This window comes from Mus musculus, chromosome 13 (genome assembly GCF_000001635.26).
Source record: "Mus musculus strain C57BL/6J chromosome 13, GRCm38.p6 C57BL/6J".
NCBI lineage: Eukaryota > Metazoa > Chordata > Mammalia > Rodentia > Muridae > Mus > Mus musculus.
This window is the reverse complement of record NC_000079.6, coordinates 64,505,125-64,515,788: the sequence shown is the minus strand read 5'-3', so window position 1 is coordinate 64,515,788 and position 10,664 is coordinate 64,505,125. Positions and strand designations below refer to the sequence as shown.

Genomic DNA, 10,664 nt, shown 5'->3' with positions numbered 1-10,664 from the left:
TTTGGGAATCCTGGTGGCATGCATCACCACAGGATAGGCTCTGACAAGAATCGTGGAGATGATCCTAGGAAAGTTGGTATGAGGCATTACCACATAAAGAGACACCAGAGCTTCTGCCCAACTGTCAACCTGGATAAACTTTGGACACTTATCAGTGACTAAACATGAGTAAATGCTGCAAAGAGCAAGACTGGAGCTGCTCCCATCATTGATAAGGTGTAATTAGTCTAACACCAAGTTGTGAGGAAAGGAAAGCTCCCTAAGCAGCCTGTCATCCTGAAAACCAAATTCTTCAACCAAAAGCGCTGGGGAGAAAATTGAGGGGCTAGAGCTGCTTGTGCCCTGGTGACTTAAAGCCACACAGGGAAGTTCGTTAAATGCTAACATTCTTTTCCATGCATTCTGAGTATAGGTTCTTTGGCTACATTTCTATATACCCACGTCTGTATATTTGGAACCTGCCTAATGGGTCCTAGGTAGATATGAGGCATGAGAGTCTCCATGGGTAGTAGGTAGACGGATCCCACCCTCACAATCTCAAGCACTTCAGGATTGTGTATATTCAAATGGGTTGAGTTCCATAAAGCATTTACAAATTCATGGGTCCCTGTGGATGGTGAAGAGTTTTTTTATTTGGATCCTTTAATAAGGATCCTTTCACAAGGACCCAATGAAGGAACCAAACCAAAGAAAGGGCATTTTATGGAGGAGCTAGAGAAAGTACCCAAGGAGCTAAAGGGATCTGCAACCCTATAGGTGGAACAACAATATGAACTAACCAGTACCCCCTCCCCGCCCCAGCTCATGTCTCTAGCTGCATATGTATCAGAAGCCATCAGTGGAAAGAGAGGCCCATTGGTTATGCAAACTTTATCTGCCTTAGTACAGGGGAACACCAGGGCCAAGAAGTGGGAGTGGGTGGGTAGGGGAGTGGGGGGAGGGTATGAGGGACTTTTGGGATAGCACTGGAAATGTAAATGAAGAAAATACCTAATTTTAAAAAAAAAAGAAAAAAAGAAAGAAAGGGCATTTTACCTAAACAACAGTACAGTTAACTTGAAGACCAAAGTTCTCAGTAGTATGCTGAGTTTTTAATGTCCTTGTGTGTCAGGGAACAGTGATTCCTCAACAATCCACCTTCTGATTCCTAACTAGAGACTAGGAGTGAGAGTCACACACTGATTCTAACAGCTAGCTTTTGTGTGTGTGTGTGTCCAATAAACTGTCAAATCCAAATTAAGTTCTTTACTTATTCAATAAGTATTAAATGAGCCGTTATAAATAAATGAGCCAAAGCTCAAAGTGGAGGAACAGGTTATAGGACTCTTGGCTCAGTGAGCTCAGTGATTCATCCAAAGAAGTCTAACCTTGCAGAACCACTCACGAGAACTAGTGCATAAGCTTGTCTTAGTTTCATTATGTTGTTGTGATAAAACACCCTGGGAAAAAGCAGCTTAATGGGGAAAGGGCTTTTCTCCTACTAGTGCAGGTTATAGTCCACCATGCAGGGAAGTCAAGGCAGGAACTAGGACATGACATCCACAGGAGAGAACACAGAAAGAATGAATGCATGCCTGCTTATTTGTGCTCTGTACTTGCATTGTTCAGAACCACTTGCTTAGGGAACAGTGCCACCCACAGTGGGCTGGGTCTTTCCATATCAGTTAATAATCAAGACAATCAACCACAGACTTGCTCACAAGCCAGCCTGATCTAGACAATTCTATACAGAGACTTCCCTCCTCAGACGATTCTAGATTGTGCCAGGCTGGCAACGAAACTAATCAACATGATATTGTAGATAGCAGAAAGCATCTCAAAAAAGTAAGTCACTATAACAAAGCACACCTAAAATAATGCTACTTAACCATTCTCAGTGTACAGTTCAGTGCCATTCAGTGCATTCATACTGTTTGATGACCATTGACACAATCCATCTGCAGAACTTTTTCATGTCCTCCAACTCCAACAACTCCTGCTGAACACTAAGTCAACATTTCTCTCTCCCCCAGGCCTTCATAAACACTGTTCAAAAGTCTGTCTCTACAAGTTTGAGTATTTTAGATAACTGCCACAAGTAGGCTCACACAATATACATCCTTTTTTGAGTAGTGTATCTTACTTAGCACATCATCTTTGTATAGGTGAATTTTAATCCAGCAACATGGTTGCTCTGGCAAGGGATCACATCTGGATGGATACAATCTGGGTGGAATATAGACATGCCCTAGATTACATTATGAGCCAGCTGAAGTACAGACATGTCTTTAGTATACTCCTTTAATCCTTAACGATGAAGGTAAGGTTAGTTAATAGAAGGAAGTAGCCATGTTTGAAAGTGATGTCTAATTGAAAAGCAGACAAAGTGATGAATCAGAAAAGGGTTTGACGGAATGAGTCTGATATAGGCTATGCCCAACTCACATGACAACAGCTGAGGAAGAGAACCTCCTTAAGAGTAGGGAGAGGGGAAAAAAGTGTGGTGGTGTGGTGTGTGAGTATGGCACTCTTACTGCTGGCAAAGTTTTACAGAGATAGGTTACAGAAAGAACAAGCTAGACACAGGTGAAGACAGAATGAGCAGGAGTATGAAAAGGAGCCAGAAAAGTAGAACATACTACTAAAGGTAATATGAGGCCAGGCAGAGCAATTCAGTCGAAAGCAGAAAAAAAGGTGGAGTGAATCAGTCAGCTTGGAAGATTAGATTGTATTGTATTAGAGATTAGGACCTAGAAAGAAACACTCTAGCCTCAGTATAAATCCTGTATTCACACAACTTGCATAAATAAAGCTCTCATCTCATCACTTCACCTGAGTAGAGGAAAGGAACATTTGCATCCTTGTTTTGTAAATGAGGCATTGTCAGAATTTCCTTCCCTATAAGACTGAATGCGGTCCAGTGTATCTTTATGTCATGGTTTGCAAATCTGCTTCTACCTTATAACTATTGTGGAAAAATGGAGCTAAGAAGATGGGTAACAGCCAAATGTTCCTATATATTTCAGTGTAATGCATGAAAGTAGTAGAGACACTGGATTACCAAGATCTTCTATGAAGTTGAAAAGACTTTAAATCTTTTGTATTCCCTGTGATTTCCATTACAAGTTTCTGCCCTTCCTCTTGTTAAGCCTCCTACAATAATGCCAAATTTATGAGTTCCAACTTTACCTTTGGCCATCCTCACAGCTTCTACCACAACTGGTCCACTGAGGAATGTGTATATCAAACCACAGCAGTCCCCATCCCACCCCCACTCCCACTCCTACCCCCACTGTCTTAGTTAGGGTTTCCATTGCTGTGAAGGGATACCGTGACCAAGGCAAGTCTTATAAAGGCATACAGATCAGAGGTTCAGTCCTTTGTCATCGAGGTGGGAAGCATGGCAGCATCCAGGAAGGCATAGCACTAAAGGTGCTGGGAGTTCTGCATCTTGGCCCAAAGGCAACCAGAAGAGTCTGGCATTCTCAGACATCTAGGAGGAAGCTCTCTTCACCAATAGGTGCAGCCTGAGCATAGGAAACCTTCAAAGCCCACAGTAACACACTTCCTCTAACAAGGCCACACCTGCTAACAGTACCACTCCTTATGGACCAAGCATATTCAAACCACCATACCCACTGAACCAGACAGCCTCCAAATTAATGCTAGCAGCTCAGAGGTGGATGTGCCCAGGGCTTCCAGACACTCCTGCGACCCTTGGATCGCTATCAAGACCCTGATGCTTAGTTATTTCTTGCTAAGTCAAAACTAGTAACTAAAAAATAGTACAGCTTATGAATTGGAAGTCAACCAGAGGTTTTGTTTATATGGAAAGAGAAGTGGTTGCCTGAAGAGGAATAGCTATTCAGTCCTTTTTATTTAGATTATTTTCTAAGGAACAGAAAGAGTAGAGGGAATACATCATAACATTTACAAAATAATTCCCCTTCCTGAGATCATTTATCATACTGACCATACTGACACCAGTAACCCCATTACAACAGAAACCTGGTGCACAGCCAGGCCTCTCCCCAGCTGAGGGAATAAAGGCATCAGCCTCATCCTTTTCTAATAGGTTGTAAACTCAGGGCAGCTTGAGTCCCAGCTCCTGGCTTTTTTTTTTTTTTAAACAAGCTGTACTAAGCAAGACCTTAGTTTCCCCATGGCATGGTAGAAGTGCACAACAGGGCAAATGCATCTGCTAGCATAGTTCCAGTGTGTGAACATTATCCCACTCACCATTTAGGGTGATGTTATTCATAAAGTTCTTACAGAAAATTTTACCCCTGGATTACTGTCACAGACAAGGAAGTAGTCTCAATTCTGTGTGGGGCAGTGTCTTCTGTACGCACTGCAAGATTGGAGAAGCACAAACATAACCCATTCTTTACAAATAACTACTCCAATGTAGAATATTCAACCCTTCTATCTCCTGAAATAAAACAGAGGCAGGGATCTATCACAGATTCATTTTCTGGGTTTTTTTTTTAATTTATCTTTAATCTTTTTTTTTTTACAGTCCAGTCTTTATTCCCCTCCATGTCCCCCCTCCAACAGTTCCTCATCCCATTCCTCTTCCCCCTGCTTCAAGAGGTTGTCCCCACTCCCTGGGGTCTCAAGTGTCTCGAGGGTTAGGTACATCTTCTCTCACTGAGGCCAGTCCAGGCAGTCCTCTGCGGTATATGTCAGATTTAGTTTTAAGAGGCCCATCTACTCCTTCCTCTGCTTCTTGCCTTCATTCTCATCTACCTTGGTGTGACTGCTATCCAAGCGTCTTTTAGAGCCACAGTGCTGTTTTGCTTCTTCTAAAAACTTGTCCAAACCAAAAGGATCCTCCTCAAACTGCACTGGTCCTTCTCGGCCTCTCTGTCTAAGGTCTGAACCAGAAAATGCCTTATCAGGAACAAATCTGTTGGTCTTTATCCTGGTTTCGAGGTCATCACCATACATGTCCTTGTCCAGACTCTTACTGGGCCTGTAGATACTCTGTGCCATATCTTTGCCACCTTTCCAGGCCTGATCATAAACATTGTAAATTTCATCTTCTCCGCCTGCAAATCCACTGCCCATACCCTTGGATTGATTGAAGAGCCTTTGGTCATATTGAACTTCATTGGAAGTTCGAGGATTGGGCACACCAAGAGCAATGACTTCACTGATATCTCGATTTTCATTTCTCTGTAGCCTTGACCTCTTATCAGGAGCTGCCCTGGAAAGTTTCCGGTCGTGCTGCCTCTCTTTTCGCCGGTCATGACGGATTTCATCTCTTTCACGGGCCTCACCATCCTCTTTTTCCGTGTGGGTTTTGATCCCAGCTCTCCTTTCTCTGGCTTTCTGGGCCATTTCTCTAAGTTTCTCTTCGTGTTTCTCCTTTTCTTTTTGAGCCACCTTTCTCTCTACTTGGGCTCGCGTTTCCACGGCTTCTCGAGCCTTCCGCTCACCGATGTACAGCACTTCAGCTAGCTTGACAAATTTTTCATTTATGTGGACAGTCTGAAGTCCTCTTCCATCAGCAGCCAGCCGTTTATCCAGTGGAATCGTATAACCCTTCGAGTTCTTCCACCTAGATATACACGGAGGGATCTCCCACTCGTGCTGTTCTTTGACAGTGTTCTTCCGAGGAGGCGAGTGCATTACAGGTACAGTAGGAGACGGTGGTCCACGGGGAATTTTCTTATTAATCCTGAATCTCGGAGGCTCCATTAGGTCTTTCTGCATTTCTATGATCCGAATAACCCTCTGCTTAGGTCCATAATTGAATGTTCCTCCTTGTTGAGATGGCGTGTAGTGGATATACTTATCAGGAGTATACTTCTCAGCTGCATGAACAGGTCTGGCCGCATCAACCTTCCTTGATATTATCTTCTCCAAGGCTATTCTTGTCCTTTCTGTTATTTCTTTAACCGTCTCTTTATCAGGCCTTTGTAGGTCTGGGTCATCTGGATTCATAACCTCCTTTGGAATTAGGTCAGTGTATTTGCTATAAATGACCTTGCCTTTGGAATGTCCCTGTCGAGCAATTATATCATATTTAATTTTCCCTTCATGATCCAGCTGAATGGCCAGAGCATTGGATATTTTTTTTCTGATTACCCATATCCAGAGGATACTGGGCCACGTGGATTTCGGGGAAAGAACCTCCATCTCCAAAATCCTCCAGCACCCGCGGAATCCAGCCTTTCCTGAATCCATATGAGGGAGGCTCTCTTCGAAAGGAGACCAGAGAGGTCCACTGTGATCTCTGAGACCTTGCCCTTTCTTCAGCTTCAAGTTGGTCCTGAGATAGCTGAGTGAGTGCAGGTAAAAAGCTGGTGAGGGACATCTTCTGCTCCTTCAAGAGCAAATCACAGCTTCGGAGGGCGAGTCTTGCCCGCAACGAGGAACACAATGGAAAAAAATGCTCAGTGCACACGTGCCCTGACCGAACAAGCCTCTAGGCTTTGCAGTTCTTTGAGCTGGATTTGTGGCAGTCACCAGTCTGTAGTCCAAATAACCCAACAAAGGTCAGCTATGTATGGGAAGTCCAAGATTCGGGAAGTTTTTCAGTCCCACGAGGTTAGTTGTTTCAACTGGTCTTCTGTAGAAGGAGATTCCAATGGATTTGCTGGCAAGTCGATGCAGCAATCGAGGAAGAGTGAGTCTTCCTTCTTCCAGTGTTCTTATATAGGGCCTCTAGCAGAAGGTGTGGCCCAGACTAAAGGTCTGTACCACCACGCCCAGACCTGAGATTCAATTTGTTCCAGGCTGACCTTGAATTCAGAGATCTCCTTGCCTTAGAATCCTGGGATTTAAGGCCTTTCGCTCCTGGCGTTTTCTAATCCACTCAATGCTCTGATCCCACAAGGCAGAGCCAGAGAGATTCTCACATCCAAGAGCTATCAGGATATAACTGCGTTGGAAGTTTTTCTTCGATATTCTGAGACAAAGGGAATATAACCTCATTAGCTGTGTGAGCTGAGCTACTGTGTCAGTAAGGACAGAGACCATCCAGCTAATGGGGACAACAGAATTATAAGGCTGACTCTCAATGTATACTCATTAACAGCCTTTGAACTGCAAAGGGTTCACTTTATCTTGTGTCTGGCAAACCTTTCTAACACTGCCAGTATCAACCAAAATCTTCAGGTGATTGTTTTTTTAAAAAGTAAACCACTCAGCTTTAATATGTTTGAAGATAAGTTTTTATGCCAGTGTGAATTGCTGCTTCCATATTTATCTCAGGTTCTGAACTTCTGTCATAAAAAAAAGTAAAATAAAATAAAAATAAATCTTTTATTTTCCAGGCTACTGTTTATGACCAACTTGGAATTTCACACAATCTATTGGGGACTATAAGATATATCTTATTTATACTTTTGTGGATCGATTACATGTTTTTAAAGTATTTGGATATTCAATCATTTTCAGTCTCAGTTGTCAATGTTTTATTGAAAGCTTTGAAGAAACACAAAATGTATGACAGGAAATTAAGTGCTACAACCCAAAAGGCCTCTCCACAAACTCATCTGGACTTTAGACATCACTAACAATATGAACCAGAACATGGGTGACCATGTAGAAGGTACATTCCTTCCCCGCAGGGCCTGTATGCTGTGTAGGAAGAGTTCACTGTGCAGCCTATATGGGACCTCTTCCAAACAACCAATCCTTATATGAGTTCAGAAAATAAGAAACTACATTAACAATATTTTGTCATGATTTCCAAATAGTGAGGCAATACAAAGAAAATTGCTTTGAAAAATGTAAGGAATTTTTTTCTTTGCTGTTAGAAACACTTTGTGTTTAAATGCCACTGTCATTAACTGTAGCTTTAAATTTTAACTGCAGCTTTAAAAAAATAGTTTTTTAAAAGCAGGCACAACAACAATACTAATTGGCATGTTTTCAAGTGAGAGACACTAATGAATACTAATAAAAGAAGTTACACATAACTAGCTATTCCTGATGAAGTTCTTTTTCCTTATGGAAACATATTTTTAAATCTTTGCAGAAAATGTTTTGTTAGATGTTGTTGTTGAGAGTTGAAATCTGGAAGAGAGAAGGAAAAGGCAATTTAATATTCTCCTTGTAACCAGTTTCCCTAGTAGTTTGTTTTTAATCTCTGGATTTAAAAATGGGATTTAGCTGGGTATGGTGGTGCACATCTTTAATCCCACCACTTGGGAGGTAGAAGACAGTAGATCTTGGCTGGGCAAACAAGAACTCCTCAGCACTGTGTCCCTGACATCTGCTTCATGGGGGAGCAGTCTGGAGTAGCCTGCAAATAAACAGCAGTCTGGGGCAGCCTGCTTGGCCCTTTGCCTCCTCTGGTGCATTCCTCCTCTCTCTGACCCCTCCTCCTCTCTCTGACCCCTCCTCCTCTCTCTACTCCCCTCCTCCTCTCTCTGCTCCCCTCCTCCTCTCTCTGCTCCTCTCCTCCTCTCTCTGCTCCCCTCCTCCTCTCTCTGACCCCTCCTCCTCTCTCTGACCCCTCCTCCTCTCTCTGACCCCTCCTCCTCTCTCTGACCCCTCCTCCTCTCTCTGCTCCCCTCCTCCTCTCCCTTACAGCTCATCTTCTTGCCCACTTCTCCTCCCCACCAAGACAAACTCTGAGACAGCTCTCTCTTCCACAGCCACTCTTCCCCACAAACACTTCTCTTTCAAAGCCAGATAATTAAATTTTTAGTCCCTGCTTCTATTAGCTTTCCTCTTAGAGTATGTCATTTCTGATTCATAATCTCATTTCCCATCATTATTATCCGTTTGATAAGAGCCTTATCTCAGCATCCTTTCCTACCCTCATCCTCCTCAAGAACTTTCCGCATTAGATGCCAAGTTTACAAGATTTTATCAACAGTTTTCTTCAGATAGAGTGGCGAATGTGTACACTTTGAGAGTCTTTTTCTCTGATGGGTATACGATTCATGTCCCTTAATTCGCTAAGAATGCTAGTCAGATTTCCTCTTTTGTCTATAGAGCTTTCTCATTTTCTTCGGAATCAGTATTTGTTACTTTTTTCATTGCTGTGGCAAAATCCTTGACCAGGAAGCAACGTAGGGAATACAGGCTTATTTTGGCTTCTAGTTCAAGGGAGTCTTTCCATCACAATTTGGGAAGGCTTAGCAGCAGGAGTAGAAGGCTGGTGGGTCATGTGCATCCAAGGCTAGAAAGCAAGAGAGAAAGTGAACAGGAAGTGAGGCAGGGCTATAGAGCCTCAAACCCTGCCTCAACCTACCCCCTCCTCCAAGACTCCTAAAGGCTCCATACCAGGGACAACAGCTGAGCAGAGAACCAAGTATTCAAACAATGAACCTGTGGGGTGCATTTTGATTTCAAATCACAACAGAATTTTAGTCTACCTCCCCTTTATCCTTATAATTCAGGAATTTTGCCAGGATATTTCTAGGTGGAATTGTTTTGTCTACCCTGAGGATGGATGGATTTATTCACCCTAAAGACTAAAGTTAGAGAACCTTTCTTCTAAATTTTCTTCCATCTGCTCCTTTGTTTGTTTGTTTGTTTGTTGTTTTAAACTTCTGATTCACTACTATTTGTATATTCCCATAGATTCCACTCATTCGTGTTTTCCTGTTTGTGGTTTTTCAGATTAATTATCCAAGATTGCTCTCTGGTCCTTACCAGCAACCACTCTGTTTTATAGCAGATAGATAGCTTGATGATTTTTAAAATCGTGCTTTAGTGAGACTCTGGCATTTGTTTTCCTTTCTGTACTTAGTTCTCCTTGGGAGTTCTCTCTGCTTCTTTGCATCTTCTCTTCAGGCTGTGGAAACTGGCTGTGTGTTCCCTGCACAGGCAGCTTCATGATTTCTACATCAGGATTGATATGGGGCTAATAACTAGTTAGGAGGTACTATGGGGATATAGACCTAAGCTGTGTTTCACAAGCACACGGCCTCTCATCTGCTCCAGGAGACTGAGGAGGTGTGGAATATGGGCTAAAGTTAGGTTGACATCAGGCATAGTCATTAAATGCTGTTGTTTCGTGTGAACCTCCTACTACAAATTTCAGAATCCCTTTGACTAAGCTATTCTTTCCTTCAGTAGCATATTCCTTAGCCTACAAGCATCAGGCTTATTTATGCTACTGCAAAACAACAAAATGACTGTCAGTAGGCCAATCAGTTGTATCTGATTCTATGACATGTATGGAGGACAAGAAAGCGATATCTCTTCTTTGGTTCTCTGGACTCAGTAACAGGCCTATTCTAGTTGGGGTATTGTGATATCATAGTCCACCACTGCAGCTCTGTCAGGTTGGTGTGCCAGGAAAGTCCCACCTGCACCCCTGACCCACAAGAGTAGATGAGAAGTTTGCTAAGATAAGTCTCTGCCCAAGCCTGGAAAAGAAACCAGGTTTCTCTCTGGCTCCAGCCACATCTCCACAGCTCCTCGACAAATCAAGTCTGCTTTCTCTGGCACTACAACAGAATTTATGGTTTCATGCAGACTCCCAAATTCTTAGAGTGTTATAAAAAGGGGTCCAAAACCCCTGAGATCTCTCAGACACTGAGCCACCAACCAGGCAGCATACACTAGCTACTCTAAGCCACCACTGCCACTGCCCCACTCCCATCCCCACCCCCAACCCCCAGACACATATAAGCAAGCAGTGAACTACCTGAGGTCCCAAGGGAGTGGAGAGGCCTGGCAGGGAATAGGGGAGAGGGGTGGGGACAATTTCTTGG

The 10,664-nt window shown here is 43.1% G+C and overlaps 1 long non-coding RNA gene and 1 pseudogene across 1 annotated transcript in view; both read right to left on the bottom strand.

The window, feature by feature from the left end:
• On the bottom strand, positions 4,693-6,301 carry Gm4810 (predicted gene 4810; annotated as a pseudogene).
• The window catches only part of Gm31218, a 58,926-nt gene continuing 55,648 nt past the window's right edge, over positions 7,387-10,664 (bottom strand). The window contains exons 2-3 of the long non-coding RNA XR_382572.2: positions 8,756-9,121; positions 7,387-8,007 (exon numbers count right to left, since the gene is read on the bottom strand). This is a non-coding gene — a long non-coding RNA (predicted gene, 31218). The remainder of the gene's footprint in view (positions 8,008-8,755; positions 9,122-10,664) is intronic.